Source organism: Amphibalanus amphitrite, unplaced genomic scaffold (assembly GCF_019059575.1).
Source record: "Amphibalanus amphitrite isolate SeventyFive unplaced genomic scaffold, NRLGWU_Aamphi_draft 000429F_arrow, whole genome shotgun sequence".
NCBI lineage: Eukaryota > Metazoa > Arthropoda > Thecostraca > Balanomorpha > Balanidae > Amphibalanus > Amphibalanus amphitrite.
This window is the reverse complement of record NW_024881923.1, coordinates 306,674-327,145: the sequence shown is the minus strand read 5'-3', so window position 1 is coordinate 327,145 and position 20,472 is coordinate 306,674.

Genomic DNA, 20,472 nt, shown 5'->3' with positions numbered 1-20,472 from the left:
TTTTTACATGAGCTTTTTGCGAGAAACCGAGAGGGGTCCTTTCGACCCCCACCATCACCCCCTATATGGGCGAGGGTTGAAAAATTGTCAAGATTTATTCATTGGCGACCGTATTTTGCAATATAACAAGTCAGAAATACAGCGTTTGAGCCATCCGCGTAACGTATACGGAGCCGCCGCCCCGCCCACCCTGTAGCCGGACCTCCCCGGGCGGGCCAACCCGATACGTTCATTGCTGAGCCAAAGGCCGGGGGGCAAGTTGGGGCAGGGTTTCTTGAATGGGTCATGTCCAGAAAAGTGTGGCGAATCTTCTCATGGTAGATTTGACGTGGAGTTTTTTGGCCATTTTCTTATATCTCTACGTTTTTAAGATGGACAGTGTTTTCAGGGGATGTTTGAAAAGGTCATTTTCAAATGAGCATAACTCATCGGTTAGTCCAAGGATACCTATAGAATTCGGGTATACTATCAAATATAGGCTCAGTAGTCATATGCCACTCCAATTATTTCCAAACCTTTCCGACAATTACGCCAAAATGTGTTGTAAACATGACGCGGGTTTTCGACGATTTCAGCACAGCCGGGACCGGCATTGCGTATGTCCACTTTAGCTAGCTTTTTGGACACCGAAAGGAAGACATTGAACCAAAGTATTGTGATATTTACATACTTTGGACAATTTCCTATCGACTGATGGTTATAAAAAGTCAAAATTCCAAAATTCGTTTTTTGATTAAATTCGCGCTAATCTGGCGTTCGGCCACACTGTGCGGTGGTCGGCCGGCAGACAGACCGACCGGTCACCGCCAGGTCACGGCCGGCCCACTGACAAGCACGTCGTACCGCCGCCGGGGCCGTGGCCGTGCTCCGGCCGTGCCCTGACCGGGCTCACCGGCTCTGACACACCGGCCTCAGAGGTCTGACACCAACTACCGGCTGGACGAGCCGCCGAGCGGCCTGCCGACCGACCGCTCCCGTATGGCAGCGGGCCGCCGCCAGCTGCACCACCCGACACCGACAACAAGCACCGACACACTGTCACAGCACATCCAGCAGCGGGCTTGTCTCGCTGTCAACCACGTGCCCTCGCCTGTCCATCAACGCACTCACAAAATCAACTAATCACCCTCGACTGTCCATCAACGCACTCACAAAATCAACTAATCACCCTCGCCTGCCCATCAACGCACTCACAAAACCAACTGATCACCCTCGCCTGTCCGTAAATGCACTCCCAAAATCAACTAATCATTCTCGCCTGTCCATCAACGCACTCACAAAATCAACTTTTCACCCTCGCCTGTCCATCAACGCACTCACAAAATCAACCGGTCACCTCTCGTCAAATACACACAAAATAATACCGAGCTCACAACCATTCCCGTATTTATCGGAAAATCCCACCACAGCAGTCACCCCCGTTGCCGTCGTGTGGCCTTTCCGTTGCCGTGCGGGACGATTGTCAGCCCCCGTCGCTGCTGTGGCCAGCGGGCGGCTCCAGCACAGCGGCGAGCGTTACTGGCTGCAGCCGGTGTGTCCGTGCCCACAGCCGGGTGCAGCTGTTGGAGGCCGTGTTGGAGGCCAGTGTGGCGTCACACCGTCGTGCCGTCCCAGTCCGTGTCAGTGTCCGAGTGACAGTGGTCTATATATATATATATATATATATATATATATATATATATATATATATATATATATATATATATATATATATATATATAAAAATATATATATATATATATATATGTTCGTGAGAATCGTACAGTTCACCCGTTCAATACGGAAATGTTCGTGCGTGCTCGTGATCGTTCACTCGTTCTCTTTCGTCACCCGGAGGACCATAAAGTTATTGTTCATATAAGTAAAAGTCTATTCTTGAATGAAACGGAAACGATTAAAATGCACAAAATACGGCGGTCACAAATGCGGTTCACTGAATCGTTCTCGTAGGGCCACGTCGGCCGCGTCGTACGTAAGGCCACGTCGGCCACGTCGTGCACCGGGCCGTCGCGCACCGGTGGAGTCCCGTCGAAGACTGTCAGGCCCCCGTCCCGTCTCAGCCCTCGTGGTACGCACAACACGTGGGCATGAGAACCAGGACAGGGGCCAGATGACACATATGTGAGCGGCGTGGCGCGGCGGACCGACCGCCGCGCTCCGAGCGCCGGCCGTCTTTGCGAAGATATCAAAAATGCCTATTTGCTCGCTAACATAGCCGGCCCGGTTTTTCGCGATCATCCGCGGAAAATCCAACAACTAGCGAGCAATCGTTCAAGCGTCCCGTACGCACGCACACACTCGTAACGATCCGTTCAACATGCGCGATATACATACACTCACAGACAATGCACATTACGCACTACACAATGTCTGACTGAGGCAGGCATTATCCCCGCCAGCAATCACCCAGTCATAAAACTGGTGACGGCGCGTTCTCGGCAGCCGGGTGCCGTCACACACTGACGCATGTCGTAAACTACACACGCTGGGCCGAGAGGCATCGGCGGCAGTGACATTGCCGTCACATGGCCGACACACAACAAACACCCATCACACAAAGTACAACACGACACACATTACGTTACCGAAGCGGCGAAGCGAACAAACGCGGACGTACAATAGCACTAACACGGTGCGTATCATAAACTAATATAACACTGCTAAGGTCGTAAACTACTAGCGCGTCCAAGAACTGTCACACGGCTCACAGCTGATAGCTAATGGCTGAACAGTGAACACTCAACACAAATGACCATTCGCAGCGGACAGAATGAGCGGCTCACTCTCTCACGCACACACACACACGTTAGCACCGCGAATGGTGGGCGCAGGAAACACTAATAAACGCTCCGATCTCCACACTGCTCGCCGGCGGCACAGTGCGGTCGTAGACGACTCACTTTAGCCGTCCCACGTGCGCGCACATTATCTCTCCGAGTCCATTTACTGTCCGTCGCCGTCGCACTCAAGACGGCAGAGACGAGAGACAGGCCGCCTGTACTGGCCGGTATCAGTCGTCACGTCAACGGCGGGAATACGACCGCCCACACCAGGGTCACACACTCCGCTCATCTCACCGACCAATGTCCACGTGGTACGTTTACGTCGGTCAGTCGCACTAGTTCGCCAACCCTGACCTCGGTCGTGTCCATGATCGACATGCAGTGTGCGGTCGGCGTGCGCGGGGAGACACTCTCGCCGCCGGCGTCGCCAGGAGCGATCCTGCGGCTGCGTGTTCTTCCGCTTCCAGTGACGGCCACCGACTCTGAGCAGGCCGCCGGAGTCCATAAGGCAGGACGAGAAGTCACTGCCGTTTACGACCGGCTCCGCTCGCTCGGTGACGCACGCTGTCACCCTCGTCTCGTCGTCGGAGAGGGCGGCCGGGCCGGACCGCGCAGCTGGACCTCGTATACACGGTCCGCCGGGGGCGAGGTCCGTCCCCGGGCCGCCTCTGCTGAAGATGTCGGCCGGGCCCGGCGGCTCGGCTGCGTGACACCACTGGGTCGTCTCTGATGATTCCTGGGTGTGAAGGTCAGCGACTGCACTCGTTTTATCACTGACACGAACGTGATTGACAACGTGTTCACCATCGAGCACCGAGCGTTCCGACGCCCGCCCGGTCACCGTCCATCCCAACAGCGTCCTTACGGCGCACAGCGTTCCCGTCGGTCCCTCGATCACTTCCCGCGGCACAATAAGTTCGATGACGTCGGTTCCCAGGAGCACCTCCACTGGGCCGTGGGTGGCGCTGGGGAGATCCAGGTCGGCAAGGTGCGGCCATTTCTCCTTTGCTACTGTGCAGTCCATGGCCTTGGCTGACACGTTTAACGTCGGCGTCGTTTGGGCGTTTCGTATACGGTGTGCCCTGCGGTCGCCGCCCACAGCCTCGACGGCGAAGGATACGCGTCGTGACGTCGTCGTTTGGGTCCCACTCAGCGTACTCAGCACCAATTTGTCGGTGGGCCCCGAGATGCCGAGCCGGTCACACAGGTCGTCGGTGATCAGTGTGACCTGACTGCCCAGGTCGAAGAGTGCGTTCGTGGTGCGGCTACCTGCCGGCCCATTTACGGTGATGGGCACCACCTGCAGGAGAATATCACTGCGAGGCTCGGCCGATGCGGCGCCGACATGTTTGGCAGATGACGGCGTACCATCATCGGAATCGCGCAGCGGAAACACTCGTCCTCCATTGTGTAACAGCGTGTGATGACGCCTGCCGCAGTGCTCCGCGTCACATCGTGCATCACTGGGACACGTGGCGCTGATGTGATCGCGACCCAGGCAGTTAAAGCACAGTCCGTTTCTGCCGACGAACTCTGCCTTCTCACTCACAGTCAGCGCGAGAAATTCGTCACAGTGCTGGAGCTCGTGTGTTTGCTGACACATGGTACACCAGTCACTGTGTCCGTCCGCTGATGACTTTATGGCAGCTGTCCTCTCCCGCTTTACAGCCGCCGGCGTGGGCCGCGCCGACGTGGTGGTAAACACGCGTCTCGGGCGGCACTCAGCGTCATTAGCCTCGACCTTCGGCAGCTGCTTGGTGGTCACGTTCAAGGCCAACCGACCAGCTGACACATGACGGCGAAGCCATTCGTCGAGATCGACGAGCGTCGGACGAGTGATGCCGTTTTCCACCATGTGCTCGCCCCACCTCCAGGCGAGGGAGGCTGGTAGCTTCCCAGTCACAGTGGTGACGTTTTTTGGCGGCGGCAAGGTCGTGCTCGTAGTGCAAACACTGTAGGACGCTCACCGCGGTGTGGAGCTCACGAGACAGCTCTGTCAGCGCTGACAGATCGCCATCTTTCACCGGCCGCGCTGTGAGGAGTCTTTTCATCGTGGCGTGTATCACACGGGACGGGTCACCAAACTCTCGTTCCAGCTCACCCAGGGCGGTGCTGTAGAGACTGGCGTCGCAGAGCATGCCGCGCACAGACTCCTTTGCCGGCCCCGTCAGGTGAGTCTGCAGGTAGGTTAGCCGTTCCACGTCGGTGAGATCAGCGCGGTCGTGCACCAGCGCTTTGAAGAGGGCTATCCACCGCGGCCACTCGATGGCAGAGCCGCCGAACTTCTCCAGCGTAATGCGCGGCAGATGCGGGACCGCTCGGTTGTCGTCACTGGACGGGCGCTGCAGACGCATTGCAGGTGGAGGCACAGCGCTGACGGGAGCCGTATCCACTGGTGGCACGTGTAGCTGAGACTGAGTCAGCCACTGTCGGGTGCGCGTGACCGACTCGTCCGTCTGTCGAGACACGCATACCTGCGCCGGTGGCTCTGTTGCAACCACCGGGAGGCCGGCGCCGGATGGTGCAGCGTAAGAACGAGCGAGCTGTGAACCCCGCTCCTCCTGCTCCAGCAGCTCCAACTCCAGCTGGCGGCATTCTGCTTCATCCTTCGCCGCCTGAGCTTGCAGCGCTGCCTGCGCCTCCGCCTGCTCCGCCTGTAGCCGGGCCTGCTCCACCTGACGCCGGGCCAGCTCAGCCTTGGCCGCGGCGGTGCGCTGGGCCTGTTCCGCCTGGAGCTGGCTAAGTGCAGCTCGTCGGCGGGCTTCACTGAGACCGGAGGACGCCGTGCTGAAGCTCGCCTCGCTCCTCGTGTGATACGAGCTTCGGCGGCTTTGATGTGATTTCGCATCACTGGCATGTCGTGACCGTTTGTCAGACATTGCACTCACAGTTCACACTACCGCGTCGTCACTGTAAATCCATTCGCACACTAGTTCACTGATATCCGGCCCGGAGGACCAGAATGTTCGTGAGAATCGTACAGTTCACCCGTTCAATACGGAAATGTTCGTGCGTGCTCGTGATCGTTCACTCGTTCTCTTTCGTCACCCGGAGGACCATAAAGTTATTGTTCATATAAGTAAAAGTCTATTCTTGAATGAAACGGAAACGATTAAAATGCACAAAATACGGCGGTCACAAATGCGGTTCACTGAATCGTTCTCGTAGGGCCACGTCGGCCGCGTCGTACGTAAGGCCACGTCGGCCACGTCGTGCACCGGGCCGTCGCGCACCGGTGGAGTCCCGTCGAAGACTGTCAGGCCCCCGTCCCGTCTCAGCCCTCGTGGTACGCACAACACGTGGGCATGAGAACCAGGACAGGGGCCAGGTGACACATATGTGAGCGGCGTGGCGCGGCGGACCGACCGCCGCGCTCCGAGCGCCGGCCGTCTTTGCGAAGATATCAAAAATGCCTATTTGCTCGCTAACAATATATATATATATATATATATATATATATATATATATATATATATATATATATATATATATATATATATATATATATATATATATATATATATATATATATATATATATATATATATATATATATATACAGTGTCAGCTGTGTCCAGCTGCTGGTGCTCCGACTGTCAGCTGAACTGACACACTGACACTGCAGCCCCTGACAGTGTCAGACCGTCCCCCGGTCAGTGTCAGCTGCCGGCACGGAGAGCGGTCCGGTGACACTCCCAGCTGCAGCCCCCTCCCCGTGGCTGGTGCCGCTGCAGTCTTATTGTGCCGGTGGTCAGCTCCGTCAGAATCCACCACAAACAGCTGCCGTCACTCCTCTGCCGCCGCTCCGACACTCTATTCCGGCAGCCGGGCACCAAACAGCTGCAGTGGCTAGCAGTGCATTCACTCCACATGGACACACCGCCCCGAACCTCTCGCCAGACGGAACCGTCTCGGCCGGAGGGGGCGGTGAGGGGGACGCGGCCAGAAGACGGCGCAGCCTGAGCCAACCAGCAGACGCCTCTGCGGCACGCGCGCCACGCACAGACCAATCAGCAGACGCCTCTGCGGCACGCGCGCCACGCACAGACCAATCAGCAGACGCCTCTGCGGCTCTCGCGTTACGCACGGACCAATCAGCAGCGCCTCCCGCGACTGGCTCCGGCCGGCCGCTGGAAAATGGCCGTAGAAAAGAGGCACACCCGCCGACACCTTAGGGCTGGTCAGTGGCGTTCGGTGGTGTGGTGGCAGCACGGCACGGGGTGGGGCCGTGATGACATGTCGTAGACGAGATGGTCCCGCTACTCGCGAAAAACCTCAGGGGGGGGGGGGCGGATATCCGCCCCCCCCGTCGGTGCGCGTGTTAAGTGCTTTTAAGACAGGCTGACGAAGAAAGACGAACGTCTTTCGAAAGCTCCCGTAACTAACAAACGAAGCTGGTGTTTTATTTTTATGCTAGAATGTCTCTGTCCCAGCTAAACAATAACATTTATAACTACATGAAGTACCAAAAGAATACGAACGGTGTTAGTCATCCCCGAGACACTGCCACTATAAAAAAATAGATTTTGTTTCGGAATCTTTCCATGCACCTTCCAGATACCCGTAAATTTTGTGGATACTGCGGACAAGTTACATAGACCTGTCATTCATCGAGCCGGAATATCCATGGGGAGTCTAACACCCCCAATATCCTCGATACATTATCCTGGGGAACTCTTAACCCTCGCCCGTAAACGGCGATCTGCCACCTTCGCCCATGCAGGGGGGGGTTGGTGCGACCCCCCCCTTGGCGTTTGAAAACGGAGCGTCGTAGAGCTTAGCGGAAAAGACCAACGGATTGCTCTCGCCGAGATCTCGCGATTGGTGGTATATTTTTTGGTCCTAGGTCAACATTTGACCTACTTTTGACCGGTCAAAGGTCAAATTTTCGGAAAAATAGACTTTTTTCAACTTTCGGCGGCGGTTGCGGCAAAACGGTGGGAGATATCGACTTGAAACCTTCACTATCGTGTTCCTTGATCAATTCTCTATCGTTTGGTATGTATTTCGTTTCCCTAGCTCTAAAAATGGCGCGTTGGGAGCGCCGGAAGTCGGCAAGGTCACAGTCGGCGGCAGAAATTCGAAAAATCAGAATTTAAATTTTTGAAATCTGATTGTATTTTTGGATTTGGGAGGTCCATTTGCTCCCTATAGAAGCTAATATTGCTGCATATTCCCATTGAGGTGACAAGAATTAGCAAAATAGTGGTTCGGGCGCTTTTCAAAAATAGTACCGGACGCTGTTCCTCTTGTGACGTCATAGCTCCGTGACCTGACCTGACCCGGTCAAGTTTCTTATACCATATGATAGCCAATACTTGCCCCAACATGCATGGGAAGTTTCAATCACGATCCATCAACCGATCTCCGTACCACCGGCAGGAAACCTCGGGCGTTGGCACTCAGTTTGTGAAAATCCGGCCGGAGGCTGTTCCCTTTGTGAGGTCATAACTCCGTGACCTGACATGACCTGGTCAAATTTTTTAATCAAAAGATGCGCAAGGTTTGCCCCATAAGGTACCCAACATTTGGCGGCGCTGCGCGCCGCCGTTTTTGCACTATTTCCGAAAAGCCTCAGGGGGGGGGTTGCACCAACCCCTCCTACATGGGCGAGGGTTCACCCTCGCCCGCACATGGGGGGGGGGGTTGCCAACCCCCCAGGTAGTCTTTCTGCTCTGCACTTAACATTTTTAGAGCTAGAAGGCTGAATTTTCGTATAGCTGCTCCTCTATCCTTTCTTGATGTCCACTGAAAATTTCAAGTTTCTGTGACTTTTGGTTTCGGAGATATGACCTTGTTTTCAGGTCATGTCATGACCCAAATGGCCAATTCTAGACATCTTGCGTTGGCTATGGGCCTTGTGAGCTTTGACACCTTGATTTCGGCCTTTTTTACCAGTCTTACCTCCCACCTATCATGGAACATGTTGTTCGACGATGTACAGATGTCAAGGTCAAGGTCAAGGTCAACGTAGGTCATCTAAGATAATTGCGTTTTAGGCAAGCGGAATTTACTTTTTGTTAAGTTTTTTTACTGCATTTTTGGTAAAAGCTTCTCAGATCATGATTTCATGTAATATGGACACATAAACAATCGGTGCACACATCAGTATACACACAGACACACACAGACATACAAACACATATAATTGACCTTGACCTAACTTGACCTGAAATGACCTCAGCAGCAAAAACCTGGTCGGGTAGTGTGAGAAAGAGGGTCTAGCTGGCTTGGTACCAGAAAACGGCATCGTCATCGGTATATGATAAGCAGCGCACTTGATATGAAACGGTGACCCAAAACAGCAAAATTTTTTAGTTTGACCTGACCTGGAAGGTCAATGACTGACCTGAGAAGGTAAAACTGGGTATCATTGGATTTGTCTCTTCCCAAAGAATCTTTTTGGTCTTTACCGCTAAGCTCTATCTCCAACAGGAACGAAATGGCGCAGGGGGGTGGTAACCACCCCACCCCCCCCCCATGTGCGTTCTAGGATGGGAAAATGGCATGTGCGGGCGAGGGTTAAGGTGTCGGTATCAGCAGAACGGACACTATTTGAGGTGTTTCAGGGGTGTCTGACACTGCAGATGTTCACAGCAAGTGTTTTACCATTATCTTTTGACACCCTTCATGGGTGTTATCAAGCGATTTACACCTAGCATATCCCTCGCCCTGGCAGGGGGATCGATGCGACCCCCTAAGGTTTTTCGAAGATAGCGTAAAAACGGCGGCGCGCAGCCCCGCCAAATTTGGCAAAGCCTATGGGGCAGCTTTTTCACATATGACCTGAAAATTTCAGGTCCGGGTGACCTTGGGTCAGGTCACCAGATCAGAAAACCGGTACAAGGTTATGGTCAAATTTCAATTTTCTTTTTGCAGCTGTCCAACTCACAGTTTTGGACTGATTTCCTTCAAACTTTCAGGATGTGCTAAGTTCACCGAGTTGTATAACATATACTTCGTTTTTTTTAGGTCACTGACCCGAGGTCAGTTAGAGGTCATCACGTCGTAATGTCAAGCCTATGGGAAAATACTAAATTCGGAAAATACTGGAGATATCCGCTTCGTTCTATCACTTTTGGGCTTTAAAACCACAGTACTTAACAGCAGGTCACTTGGTGCTTCTTTTTTTGGTGTACTTATCCATGGGTCAGGTCAAATGAGGTCAACTGAGGTCAAATGACGTTTTTGCCAATAACTTGACACATAATGACGCTAGAGCTTAAAACATGGTGTCATTGTGTTCCTGCTGATCAGCCAAATCGAATGATATGCGATTTGATGCAATTTGGTTAACTTTAACTAAATTGATTGATTAAAGTTTACTTAAAAATTAAGAAAATTTTTAAGTACAATTAAGCAAGCCTAAAAGTATATCATTTGACGCGCCTTGACGTGCTGAGTTCACTGGTGCTTTTCTTTTTGCTCTATCTTAATTAGATCAAAAGTTATAGGCGAACAACTTTTGACCTTCGCTGGCAGCCGCCCCCTGCGCGCGCTCTGTCGTTTTACTAGTTTTTCCGCGGAAATAGTGCCAGTGTTCTTTCAAGTATCAGCGATATCGAACGGTGCTAGCTTCGGCAATGCGTGGTGATTTTCGTTCGTCCCTCATCTAGTGGGCTTGCGAATAATATTCAAGTTTTTTTTTTACTCTTCAAGACCATCGAAGGCCTATGCAATGGCCCTAGTTTCGTTCGACCAAAATTCTACCGGTTTTAGAAGAGCTCCACCAGCCAATCACACGGCTCGGTCGTCATCTACCGCCTCACGCGCCGCACGTTTCACCGTCGTCGACTCCGACGGTCGTCGGACACTCGGACCAGGGGCGAAACCCTCATGGACAGACCCATTAATCTCCCGCCCAGCGGCGGAGTAAGGCGGCACTGCAGGGGGAGACGGGCCGGCCGCCACGTCCAGGCTCGCCGCAGACGTGCCATAGAGTACGAGCGGCGCCCGAGCCGCGGCCGTGTCCTGATCCCCCTAACAGGCAGCCCCGGACTCGCCCATGCAGGACGAGACCGGACGGCTGAACCCCGGGATGGGCCGGGCCTGCCAGCGGACAGCAGCCGGCAGGAAGGCGTTGGGGCCAGTGAGTCCCGCCGTGTAGAGCGCCACCCTTCACTGGGTGAAACCAACCGATGTCTGCCCCGGCACACTCTGAGCATCGGTCATTCAAACATCAGTGGAAAGCCAGCTGACAACACGTACGACCGGGCTTACCTTCTAGCGGTGCGTGAGAGGGTGAGGGGTGGTGCGAATAGCAAAATCGCCCAGACCATCCGAAGCAGTCTCCCAGCGCGCCTGACACATTTGGTCCGCCGCTCACATCAGCCAATCCGTGCCATTTGTGGATCTAACCGGCGGCCCCGTCCCATCGCCATTAGAGATGCAGGATACCAACAGCGAACGATCACGGTCCCAGCCCGACTCAGCATCGCGGAGACTCGCAGGGTACTGGGATCAGGGAAACAGCTAGCACCAGCCATCTTCCTGACCAACCCCACGTCACTCAACAATAAATTGGACGAGCTATACGCGAACATACTGGAGTATGCCCCTGACGTTGTCTGCATCTCGGAAGTCTGGCAGGTCGATCAGGACAAGGCAAATTTCCCCGGCTTCAGCTTCTTTCAGCGACCCAGACTGCATCGTCGGGGAGGTGGCGTCGGCTGCTACGTCAGACAGTCTATTCCAGTGAAGCTACTGAATAGCCTCCAACCCTCTGAGGAAGACGTTGAAGTGATATGGCTTCAATTACGGCCTAAACACCTTCCGGCAGGTTCATCTAATATCTGCATCGCCACAGTCTACTTCCCACCAGGCTCGTGTGCAGAGCTGCGAGTGAAATATGAGGAGCACCTTCAGTTCGCCATTGATGAGCTCCGTACCCTGTATGACTGCCCTCGATTTATCATCTGCGGTGATTTCAACAGCTTTCCAGTTGAGTCCCTCTGCCGGCTCAATGGTTTGCATCAAATTGTAACAGCCCCCACGCACGGGGACTCAGTTCTGGACCTCATCCTGACCGATCTGGGTGACTATTATCACGAGCCTGTGATGCTGTCGCCCCTCGGGCGCTCCAAGCACGTCATCGTGCACGCTCGACCGCGCACCATCCAGCCGACACCGAGGGAACGAACGACCGTGCGAATGCTGCCGGACTCGGGAGTTAGAGCATTCGGCAGGTGGATCACAGCACATGACTGGACCCCCGTATATGAGGCGTCTTCCCCCGATGAACAGGTGGCGGTGCTGCAGTCAACGCTCTCCACTGCTCTAGACCGGTTTCTGCCTACCAAGACATTGCCAGTGCGACATCGAGGGAAGCCTCACATCACCGCCACCGTCCGACACGCCATTGCCCAGAAGCACAGAGTTTTCCGACTCGAGGGCATGTCCGTCCGGTGGCGACATCTACGAAATAAGGCCACTCATCTGTGCCGCAAAGCCAAGGCGGAATTCTACGACAGGAAAATACGAGGAATGAGGACAGCAAAGCCGGCTACTTGGTACCGTCAAATCAAGAGTCTGACCGGCCGAGTAAAGAACGAACAGCTAAACTTCGCTGAGTATGAGACTGGTGGGGCGCTGGCGGAAGCGGTCAACCAGCACTTCGCATCTATCTCATCCCAGCTGCCGGCACTCAACCTGGAGGAATTCCCTGCCTACCTACCGGCGGACGCACCCCCACCGGTCATCCGACGAGCTGACGTCCAGAGGGAACTGAGCAGCATCCGCTCCAACATCTCCACCACACCGAATGAGCTACCAGCACGGCTGGTCAAGGAGTTTGCCTTCGAATTATCGCAGCCACTCACTCACATCTTCAACTCCTCGCTATCCTCCGGAAAATTTCCGTCTGCTTGGAAGCTATCCTTCATCACCCCCATTCCCAAGGTCAACCCTCCAACCTCTTTCAACGATCTTAGACCCATTTCACTCACCCCGCTCTTCTCCAAAATCTTTGAAGGATTTTTGACAACCTGGATCATGGCTGACATTACCCCATCACTTGACCCACACCAGTTCGGAAACAGGCCAGGCTACTCTACGGTACATTACCTGATCTCGCTATATGACTTCCTGGCTAAGAACACAGACAGCTCTTCAAACGCTGCGGCCATCCTGGCGATCGATTTTTCCAAGGCCTTCGACCTGGTTAGCCATGATGTCGTGCTCAGGAAACTACTGGACCAGCAAGTTCGTCCCTCCATCGTGCCTACAGTAGCCAGCTTCCTCAACGAGCGGAAACAGGTCGTTCGACTTGGTGGCTCGAATCCTGTCTCATCAGAGCTCACTACCACGTGTGGAACGCCCCAAGGGACAAAAATCGCCCCGATTGCATTTTTGGCTCATATAAATGACTGCGCAGTTACCGAAGATCATCGGTGGAAGTATGTGGACGACCTCAGTATCGGCATCCTGTCTCCTGCAAGAGATGCAAACATTGTCCTTCAGAAAGCCCAGACGGCCGCATCCACTCTGGAAACATGGTCAGAGAACAATCTCATGAAGATCAACGGAAAAAAGTGTCATATACTCATCTGCAACTTCTCTCACAACACGGATATGGACGGCACAGTAATCATTAACAACGAACCAGTACCTGTCGTCTCTACCATGAAACTTCTCGGAGTCCATATTACTTCTGACTTAAAGTGGACGGCAAATACAAATCATATCACAAAAAACGCCTCTCGCAGGCTGTTCATGCTCACAGTCCTCCGTCAGTTCCATGCAGATCTGAGCGATATCCGCGCCGTCTACATCAGCTTCATTCGTCCATGTCTGGAATACTGCTCTCAACTGTGGCACACGGGACTGACACAGCAACAAGCACAAGCAATCGAGCAAGTTCAGAAAAGAGCTTGCAAAATCATGATAGGATACGAAAACTACACCGACTACGCCTCTGCCTGCCAGCTCCTCAACCTCGAGACTCTTAGTGAGCGTCGCGATGCTGTCCTCTGCAAGCTGGCGGCCGACATCCTCGCCAACCCCGCCCACCCACTGTACCCGGGCGAGCAGCTGGCAAATGTGAGGCGCCCTCTGCGCCGGCAGCGAAAGTTTGTCGTACCGCGGGCCAAAACTGAGCGGTATAAAAAGTCCACTGTGCCTGTACTCATAGATCTAATGAACAGGATGTGATCCCCACGTAGATATGTTCGGAGCTCTTTTGAAATGCACTGTGTTTTTAATTTTTGTGATGCTTTTCACTTCTTCATGTGGTGCCATCATTGCACAGCTCATGTACGGCCTTTTTACCAGTCGTTGACTGTCACGTGGTCAAATAAACCTTCATGTATTATGTATGTATGTATGTATGACCTGTTTTTAGCGAAATTTTGACATTTATACCACCCAAAACCCCCTAAATATTGAGCTAGAGCAACCAAATTTGCACAGGGGCGAGAACTCTAGGGGGCTCACCTACCTACCAAATTTGGTGTTTCTAGAGGCCATAGGAGCCAATCGCGAGGGGGGGGTCGCATCGACCCCCCCTGCCAGGCCGTGTTATGAAAAATGCCCTGCCAGGGCGAGGGATATTCCTCAAAAAGTCGTCAAGGGAGTACGATGGTAATATGAACGGCGTTTATAACCCCTGAAACACTGTTGAAATCTGTAAATGGGATTTTTATACACCGTCCAGATACCTGTAAAATTATTGTGGGGAGTAATGCTGGCATTATGTAGGTGTCAAATATCAAACTTGACACTCTTAACCCTCGCCCGTAAACGGTGTTTTGCCACCTTCGCCCATGCAGGGGGGGATTGGTGCGACCCCCCTGGCGTTTGAAAACGGAGCGTCGTAGAGCTTAGCAGAAAAGACCAACGGATTGCTCTCAAAGAGATCTCGCGATTGGTGGTATATTTTTTGGTCCTAGGTCAACATTTGACCTACTTATGACCGGTCAAAGGTCAAATTTTAGGAAAAAATCTAACTTTTTCAGATTTCCGCGCCGATTGCGGCAAAACGGTAAGAGATATCGACTTAAAACCTTCACTATCGTGATCCTTGATCAATTCTCTATCGTTTGGTGTGTATTTCGATGTCATAACTCTAAAAATGATGCGTTGGGAGCATCGGAAGTCTGGAAGGTCATTTGTGCATTGGGTCACGTCAGGCGTGTGACGTCACTGACCTGACCCTGACCCAAAATGAACTTCAAGAAACAACCAACGATGCCTGAAATGGATAGCAAATTCGAATTCAGGGCATCAAAAAAAAAAAAACGAAAAGGCATACAAGTGCAAGAAGTCATTACAGGTCAACCGAGGTTACTGACCTGACCTTGACCTTTAGTAACCTTGAAAAGGTCATCGGACATTGTGCCAATGTCAAATCAGCCAGTTGTGATTCAAAAAAATCCATCAGTGTGTCAGGTCAGTCGGCATTTATACCAATGTGAAGCAATCTCCAATTTAGCGTAAATCTGGCCGGAGGTTGTTCCCTTTATGACGTCATAACTCCGTGACCTGACATGACCTTGACAAAAAAAAAACCAAAAGTTGCGCAAAGGATGCCCCATAGGGTACTGAAAACTTGAGCAGGCTATCTGAAACGGTTCGGCGTGTAGCTAAGAAAAACCTCAGGGGGGGGGGGGTTGCACCCCGCCCTACATGGGCGAGGGTTAAAGGTGTTGGCTTAGTTTTGTACACCTCACAAACTCCCTTTAATAATGAAGTTGACACTTTGCATGGGTGTTTTTGGGGTATATGACACTCCAAATACACCCTAAGAATGTTTATTAGGAGTTATATAAAGATCTGTGAGATATATGTTAGCAGAACGTACGCCCTCACAGGTGTCATAACGGTGTCCGATACCCCAAAAATTCCCCATAGGCATAATTATTTTTTTTTTCAGTGTAACTTCAAAGCTTGACTCAGTCTTTGAATGAAGGAACGATTTCATTCAAATCGTTAGAGATCTATCTGAGTGCATCCTGGAGACGGCGGTTTCCTTAGTCGTTTCCCTCACCACATTTGGCTGCTCCGGCCGTCCTGTGTGTAATATCCGTTCTGTGATATAGGCGGTCAAAATGAAAGCATTAATGAGGTCCTAATTGGCGAGTTTTCGTGCCTTTCTTGAGTCTCATGTGGCTACGATTTGGGTCGCGTTGCGATAGCTGTTTTGTAGGTAGCTCAGTTGTCGCAGCCATGAAACATTGTTTAGTATTATCGTATATTGCACTGAGAAAATTTAAAAACGGGGTGGGGTGTTTTTGCAGTGTATGATGAGTGTCAGACACTTTTAAATGTGTACTGTGACACTTATTACAGTGTCATGAAGCCTGTCATACACGGTTAAAGGTGTCAAACGCACCCTGAACACCCATTATTGGGTATATAAAAACTCCCTTGGGTATGCAGAATAACCACTTACCCAGTTAACGGTGTTCAAATTGTTTTCAGTGTGTCTGCCCGGGAGACACTGGTGCGGGGCCGAGGCGCCGTCCGTCCGGGCTGACATGTTTTCAGCCCCTCCGCTGCAGATAGCGGCCCAGGATGTGGTCCCCGCGCAGCGACCGACTAGTGCGTCAGTTTCCTCTTGCTGCGGAGTTGCTCCGAGGGGCGATTTTGCCGCTTAACGCGCTGTGCCATCGCCTCTACTGTCCGAGGGTCCGGAACTGGAGGAGATAGTGGGACTGGCGTCGGCGACGAGCGCTTCCAGTGGTCACGGTGCTCGGGTGAGGACGCTTCCTCAGACCGCCGTCTCTGGGCCGAGGTGTCGGCTGAACGAGGAGGGCCGTTCACTACCTTTCAGACGAGGGTACCCTAGAAGCTTCGTCTTCAACGTCCTGCCACGAGTGAGTAGAATCGATGGCCAAATGTGGCTGCTGCTTGTGTTGTGCTGTTGCTGTTTCGAAGTTCAGGTCAAGAAAATTTTCGAAATGACGTCGCCATGTCTTGTCTCTTTTGGTCTTCCTTTTGCACTCACACTTTAGCTAACAATGCTATTTATTCCTGACTCCATTCCAACAAATGCCGTAGCATGGCTCCGAACCTTCCACAACCAATAAGGCGGCGGACATTCACTCTCCTTCCTTCAGATTCAGATCCAAAATCCCTCACAAACTCCGCCGGTTTCCGAGCACTCCAAGTCGGCGCCTCTCCACTCGCGGCTCTGATTGACGAGGTGAACCACTCTACATGACGTCAACTGCACCAAGTCACCCCGACCCGTCCGGCCCTGCTTTCACTGGGGCCGACCGCGCCGGCCCGCCCGCCAACAAAAAGACGTCAGTCGGCCCCTCGTCCCGGCCCGCGGCCGATATACCCACCTGGCTGCGGTCTTGATGGATGACCTCAGCGGCGTCCCCCTGCCGCTCAGCGACGGGGCTCCTTCAGCACGGGAAGAGGGTGTTTCAAGAGGCCTGGTCGGAATCGGCTGACAGAACTTTGTCAGCCGAGAATAAGCCCCGCCCACACCGCGCTGCTGACGGGCTTGTTCATAATCGGCTGACAGGAAACGTCAGCCAAAGATGGCTCTCGACAGATAGGGTTGAGACTTGAGGAGAGGTAGCATTTTCGCGCTTTTTTCAACGACTATCTTCCGTTACATTATATTTCTGAGATTTATTTGCCGAGGCTATAGAAAAAAAAAACAGGATTGATAATTGAGGCGGTGCTGGCATTTCGATTTGTAGGTGCTGTTTTCAGGCTGATTCGCACATTGCGCCATGAAAAAGAAATAATTGCTATCTTTCGCGAAAAATATTAACCCGCGCCGTGCTGGGGGGGGGGGGCGTTTTTACGCCCCCCCCCCTCAGGTTTTTCGCAAATATCTCAAAAACGGCGGCGCGCAGCGCCGCCGTTTTTGGTACACGTGTTCCTACATCATTTCCGCACATGTTGTGAAAATTTCAGACCTAGGCCGTTCAAGGTCAGGTCACCAGGTCACGTCAAGTGACCTTACCTCAGAAAAAGTTCAAAGGCTCGCTATAGCTACACCGACTGAACGATCACTTTGAAACTTTCAGCGATTGATATGAGTAACAGTATGTATAAAATGTATATCTCGGATTTTTGATATCTGTGACCTAAGGTCAGGTCAATTTTGCGACCTCTCCATTATAAGTCAATGGGAGAAAATTGAAATGCGCCTCTTTTGGACGAATATCGTTCAAACCGCTCTCAAACATCGGTTCATAGGTAAACATGACACACTGAATAGGAAAAATGCACCTGTGACCCCTCTGTGTGCCCCTGAGGTCATCTCAGGTCATGAACGGTCGCCAGCAGTTTTTTGGCTATAACTTTTGATAGAGACGTGCTAGAGCGGTGAAAACACGTCAGATGTGTTCAGCTCGACGATACGGATCGACTGATATGCAACATGACCCTTTTCGGTCAGGTCATGACCTTGACCTGAGGTCAAATTTTCAAAATGACCTTTCAAGGTCAACGAATAGTTCATTCGACGCGTCTCGACGAGAGAAACACGATGCTGGCAAAAGTAATGTCATGGCGCTTATGAGTCAAAAGTTATTGACGAAAAAACGTTTTTCGTAAAAACGGCTATTTTTGGAGTTTTTGCCCTCTGGAGGCTAAACCGTTGACCTGAGGTCAAATCTGAGGACATTAATCAGAAAGGTCTGTAAAAGGGCTATCGAATGCGCTTTTCCGCGGCGCTGTAGCTCTATCGGTTCCCGAGATAGCCGTTGGCAGTTTCCAAAATGTTGAAATAGTCAACATTTTACCTTTGGTGACCTCTGGTGACCTGACCTTTGACCTGACCCAAAAAATGACCGAAGTGTTTTCGTCCTTATTTTTGACGCTCTTTCGATTGCCGCTTACCGCGTGTCGCTACGTGGCCCAGGAGCCGAGTTAGACGGGGGGGGGGGCGTGAAAACGCCCCCCCAGCACTCGGCGGAAAGTTCAGGCCACCAGCACGGCGCGGGTTAAATACAAAATAGGTACGTCAAAAACATCGTACCTATATAAAAAACTAACCACCTGCACTATATAGCTGCGCTTTGACTTACACATGCGCCACTTTCGAGCCACTTTGAATTTCGGCTGACGTGCTGCTGCCCTCTCCCAGCAGCCGAAAAGCCGGCTGTCAGCAGAGGTATGACGTCAGAGCGCGGGAAGGTGTGATACGTCATCAATACCTCAACCAATCAGGGGCTTGGATCTCAGCTGACAACAGCACAGCAGCCGATTCCGACCAGGCCTAAGGAGTTGGGAAGGTGCTTTGGAGTGGGTTACGACCGGTCGAATGGGTGAGGGCCGGCGTGGATCGGGCGAGGATGGAACGGCCCTCTCGGAGGCGATATACGAGTTTATCGGAGCTCCTGCTCTCTCTCCATCGTCCGCTGTTTATCGTCACCGTAATTACAGAGAACAGAAGGCCGATACTAAATTCCGCAACTGCCCAGCAATAGGCAGACGAGGAGGACATTAATCAGGCTTTATTAATGAACAGTAGTGAGCGCGCCCGGGGCGGCGGCGGCGGCGGCTGAGTCGGAAGTCACTCCATCAGCGGTGTGACATGGGCTGTGTGTGTGGGGCGCCGGCCGGCCGGCTGACTGTCCTATACTGGCCGCGCCCGGGGCGGCGGCGGCGGCGGCTGAGTCGGTAGTCACTCCATCAGCGGTGTGACATGGGCTGTGTGTGGGGGGCGCCAGCCGGCCGGCTGACTGTCCTTCTGGCCGCGCCCGGGGCGGCGGCGGCGGCGGCTGAGTCGGTAGTCACTCCATCAGCGGTGTGACATGGGCTGGGTGTGGGGGCGCCGGCCGGCCGGCTGACTGTCCTACTGGCCGCGCCCGGGGCGGCGGCGGCGGCGGCTGAGTCGGTAGTCACTCCATCAGCGGTGTGACATGGGCTGTGGGGGGGGGGGGGGGCGCCGGCCGGCTGACTGTCCTACTGGCCGCGCCCGGGGCGGCGGCGGCGGCGGCTGAGTCGGTAGTCGCTCCATCAGCGGTGTGACATGGGCTGTGTGTGGGGGGCGCCCAGCCGGCCGGCTGACTGTCCTACTGGCCGCGCCCGACGCCCCCGGCCGAGCGATCCCTGAGGGTCCCGCGCCCGGCTCTGTTCCCAGTCCGGACCTCGGGGTGTAAGAGAGACCTGGACCGAACTACTGGCGCCCAACTTGAGTTGCGTGTGGTATATATGTTACAGACCGTATGAAAACCCAGTCCGTTTGCAAACGACCTGGCCCAGTCAGGCCGTTTGAAAACGGCCTGAAAAAGCCGGCCGTTTGCAAACCGCCTGAAATATCAGGCCGTATGAAAACGGCCTAGGCAGTTTGAAACGGCCTAGACAGTTTGAAAACGGCCTAGTCAGTTTTCAAACGGTCTGGCGAAGTACAACAGCCTCTGAAGATTAAACTTAATGGATCCAGGTTGGTCGATGATCAGGTTGTATCCATGTGAATGCTTGCGCATTCCATGCCAAATGACTCGTCTGCATACGTCGAACATTTTCTTACTGTGTTGATGCTCGGCCCGGCCGTTTTTCGGCAATATTACTAATTATACAAGTTCACGGTCCGCTTGTGTACGGCCATCCAGTTGATGGAGCCTGGTGAAGCCACTACTGGTGTGGTGAGTTCTGGTGAAACGTAGGTATCACTACAAGACTCACCGATTATTTTGCGGCATAAAACGCCGGAGCGCGCAATGGACATCAGAGTTCACATCAGTGGCGCGGGAACCGGGGAGGGGGGAGGGGGCTAGCGGGG